Raw genomic sequence first — 4918 nt, 5'->3', positions numbered from 1 at the left:
AAGAAATATAACTAATAAAAAAATATAATGCTTTCTAAAAAACATGAAATATTTTATATATTGACTTCATCTCATCATCTCATGTGATCATTAACCGACATTAGAGAACTGTGAATATGTGATTGTGTTGTTCAATTATTGAAATAATAATTTAAAAGCTCAAAGGGGTTCGGCTGACAGAAAAGTTTCCCTGTTTTATTTATATTTCTAATGCTTCTACATTCTCAGATTAGTCCAGACAATAACATTAATTTATCAAACAGTTTGACAGGAATCCCAGATAAGGCTGAGGTCACGTGTCGTTCTGTTCTTCCTCCTGATTGGTTAAGCGATTGTTCTGTCAGATATGGATCGGGTCAGTGCTGTATATATGAGTCCAGATTCATCACTAATAAACACAACATCACCACCCCTGTGAGATCTGCGGCAGACAGTAAGTGTACATGTTTAATTTCTGAACCAGAAAGAGAAAGGTTGTGATTATGAGTTAACCATAATATCACATTAATGTGAAACCAATACCTGATATTTTCCCAGCTAACGTTCGTTTAAAGTTATCTGGTCTTTAATAATGTTCTCAAAACATGATTTATACATCGTTCATGGTTCTAAAACGTTTTAGTTGGACGTTCGTGTAACATTTTTAAATGTAACAACTTGCTTCAGAACGTTCAGAGAACATTCAAATGTAACGGTCTCATAATGTTTGAAGAATGATGGAATGGAATGTTCCTTTAATGTTTAAATAACAAAGACAAAAAAAGGTACAAGAAAAAAAAAAAAAAAAACTTTTTTAACGCTATATATTTTTGTCGGTTTGTTGGTATTGATGCTTTGGCAATATGTTGTGTAAATGAATCATGTCAGTGAATCACTTTAACATTTAAATGTCTCTCTCTCTGTGTGTGTGTCTCCCTCTCTCTCTCTCTCTCTCTCTCTCTCTCGCTCTTTCTTTCTCTCTCTCTCTCTCTCTCTCTCTCTCTCTCTCTCTCTCTCTCGCTCCTAGTTTCAGTTTTAAGGTGCTTTATTGGCATGACAAAATATGTTTACATTTGTACTATTGCCAAAGCATTTTCAGTGTTGCTGTTTAATTAAAACAGTGCATGAAACTTTCAACGGATGAAATGAATGTTTCTGTCTGTGTTTCTCCAGTGTTCCTGCAGGATCTGGAGGGTGTGTATGTGGTGTGTGTGTGTGTTGTTGCAGTTTCTGTTCTGTTGGCCAACACAGATCTGTTTCTGAGCCGAGCGGACCCGGCCGATGTGGACTCGCTGGCCAGAGCCGATCTCAGGTCCACCAGCGCAGGTCAAGCTCCACATCTCCTCACTGAATCAGCTGCGTTATCTTCAAGCTAATTATCTTTTCTTATTTTTTTTCCATTTTGAATTTAGGGTAAAATATGACTCTGGCATTTCTCAGTGAGATTCAGATTTTAATCTGCACAGCTTCTTTACTTTCTGCAAAATAAACTGCAAAAAATGAAGTTCTTCCTCAGTGTTTCTGTCTTGTTTTCCAGCACGAATATCTAAACATTCTTAAATCGAGATGCATTTACTGGAGAAGAAGCAGAATGACTGAAGATATTACGTCTTGTTTTCTGAAAAATGTGTCAAAATCAAGGGACATTATGTTTAAAACAAGAAAAATATTTGCCAGTGTTAAATTAAACCATTTTAAAGGGAAAAAATGATTTTTTTTTTACTCCATTGCCAGATATTCGTTCTTGTTTTAAGCACAAACTCACTTTATTTTGACACATTTTCCAAGTCGTTTTGCTTCTCCAGTAAATGCGTCTTGATTTAAGAACGTTTATATATTTGTGCTGGAAAATAAGACGGAAACACTGAACTTCATTTTGTGTGTTTTTAGTTCATGAATCTGTAATTTGCTGTTTGGTGCCGGTCGTTCAACAAATAGAGAATCAGCACCAGATGAGCCTGAGTCACTGAGTCCATCGAACATGTGTGTGTGTGTGTGTGTGTGTGTGTGTGTGTTTCTCAGAAGATGAGCAGAGCTTTAAGGCCGGATCTCTGTGGAAGCGAACCGGAGCCGTTATTCTGGCTGTCAGACGACCAGGATGATCTCTGTGCAGAGAGGTGTGTGTGTGTGTGTGTCCATGCATGCGTGTGTGTGTGTGTGTGTTTCTCTGTGTGTTTGTGTGTGTGTTTCTCTGTGTGTGTGTGTGTGTGCGTGTGTGTGTGTTTCTCTGTGTGTGTGTGTGTGCCTGTGTGCGTGTGTTTCTCTGTGTGTGTGTGTGTGTGTGTGTGCCTGTGTGTTTCTCTGTGTGTGTCTCTCTGTGTGTGTGTGTGTGTGTCTCTGTGTGTCTCTGTGTCTGTGCGTGTGTGTGTGTGTATGTGTATGTGTATGTGTGTCTCTCTGTGTGTGTGTGTGTGTGTTTGACTCATATTAACATGTGAATAATCACACAGGACTTTCAGTAAAGTGCGTGTGTGTGTGTGTGTGTGTGTTTCTCTGTGTGTTTGTGTTTCTCTGTGTGTGTGTGTGTGTGTGCCTGTGTGCGTGTGTGTTTGTGTGTGTGTGTGTGCGTGTGCCTGTGTGCGTGTGTGTTTCTCTGTGTGTCTCTGTGTGTGTCTCTGTGTCTGTGCGTGTGTGTGTATGTGTCTCTCTGTGTTTGTGTGTGTGTGTTGCTCTGTGTGTGTGTGTGTGTGTGTGTGTGTGTGAGTGAGTGTCTCTCTGTGTGTGTGTCTGTGTGTCTCTGTGTGTGTGTGTGTGTGTGTGTGTGTGTGTGCGCCTGTGTGTGTGTGTGTGTGTGTGTCTCTCTCTGTGTGTGTGTGTGTTTGTCTGTGTGTGTGTGTCTCTGTGTCTGTGCGTGTGTATGTGTGTCTCTCTGTGTGTGTGTGTGTGTGTGTGTGTGTGTGTGTGTGTGTGTGTGTGTGAGTGAGTGAGTGAGTGTGTGTCTCTGTGTGTGTGTGTGTGTGTTGCTCTGTGTGTGAGTGAGTGTGTGTCTCTGTGTGTGTGTGTGTGTGTGTGTGTGCGCCTGCCTGTGTGTGTGTGTCTCTCTCTCTCTGTGTGTGTGTGTCTCTCTCTCTCTGTGTGTGTGTGTCTGTGTGTTTCTCTGTGTGTGTGTGTGTGTGTGTGTGTGTGTGTGTGTGTGTGTAAAAACCAGTACTTTGTTTAGGCTTGGTCTGTAGGGAATTCCAAACATGCGCACATATATCCAAACGCACGTAACTATAGAAGCAACTCTTAATGCGCATGTGAGCGCCATCAGCGTTTCTCACAGGTTCGCGTTTAAAGTCTGTGTAGAGAGAACGGTGTCGTCTTAGCGGCCCCTAATTTAATAACAAATGATCGTTGCGACGGAAGCGAATCAATCAAAACTAACTTTATCTGGAAAATAACTTTATTAAAGAACCGCTATAAAGCCAAAACAATCTCTGTTACCCTAAATTATACATTTATCTCTGTAAAGCTGCTTTGAAACAATCTACAGCGCTATATAAATGAAGATGACTTGACTTGTGTGTGTGTGTGTGTGTGTGTGTGCAGGAGGCGTCTGAACTCTCCGCTCTGAAGGCTCAGTTAGAGGTCAGTGGAGTGTCTCTGTTCGCTGTGGTGAAAGAGAACATCGGCTCAGAGATTCAACACTTCAGACCTTACTTTACTGGAGAGATATTCCTCGACCAGAAGGTGATCAGATCCTGCTGCAGTTCTTTAACTCTTTAGACATTTGGGAGTTTGTTGTCAGAATAAATTAAGTAAATACAATTGGAAAAGCTCAGATTTTTGGAAAGTGATGGAAATATTTGGCCATCAACTCCAACTGTATGTTGTAAATAATTATATATATTTTACATCATATTTTGGGTATACTTTTCATTTGTTAACTTTAGTTAACTAACAATGATCAATACTTCTACAGCATTTATTTTATTATTCCTCTGATGTTTCAGATGATTTTCTTCGGTCCGACGCGGAGGACGATGAGGCATTTGGGAATCGCTCGGTTTGGAGTTTGGATGAACATCCTGCAGGTGTGGAGGAAAGGTTACCATGGCAACAGGAAGGGGGAGGGCTTTGTTTTAGGAGGCCTTTATGTGATTGGACCAGAGAATCAGGTAATTTATGATGCATGATTTTAAAATGCAAATGTCAGAACATATAAAACGGTAACTTTTCTCCGGCTCTTTAAAGACAAATATCTCTGTTAGCTTTTGTTCTGCCTCTGCCAGCTGAAAAGCGTCACGACCTCTGGTCAAGGTGATTGTGTCTGATGACTAGCGACTGAAACGTAAAGTCCCCATGTAGTCAACCATTTTATCCCTTAAACTCATCTTTGATCTCCAAAATGACATATTTTCCTTGGAAAAAAAAATCTTCATGCCTTAAAATATCTTGAATGTAACTCGACACCCTTGCCTCATTTACTATACGCGGTTCTATGAATATGCAAATGAGCCCCGCCTCCGCTCACTCACTCAGCTCAGAGATCCACTGGTTGACGATCACACGTTGATCTGATTGGTTACAAGGTAGTTTGTGACGTCAGAAACACCAGCGATTTCAAAGCGTGTTTTTGAGACTGTCTTTGGTTCACTGCAGTTTTAAGGAGGAAATACTCAGCAATGGAGTCGACTTATGAATTTACACATGGTTTGTCTTAAAGCGTATTAAAAACACCACATAGACACATAAACAACATTAAAAGCTGGATTTTCACCACAGGGGGCTTTAAGCCAGTCATCGTGTTATATCTGTATTGTGTCCTTATGTGTTTTTGTTTTCAGGGAATTCTGCTGGAGCACCATGAGAAAGAGTTTGGAGATAAAGCCGATCTCTCTGCGGTCCGGAAGGCTGTCAGCAGGATCCAGAAAACAGAGAATTGTACAATCCCTGATGACGCATCTGTGAACGTTCAGAAATATCAAGAAATTACTCCTGAAAGCATGTATTCATA

This window comes from Abramis brama (genome assembly GCF_963993115.1).
Source record: "Abramis brama genome assembly, chromosome: 14".
NCBI classification, from domain to species: domain Eukaryota; kingdom Metazoa; phylum Chordata; class Actinopteri; order Cypriniformes; family Leuciscidae; genus Abramis; species Abramis brama.
This window is presented reverse-complemented; position numbering follows the sequence as displayed.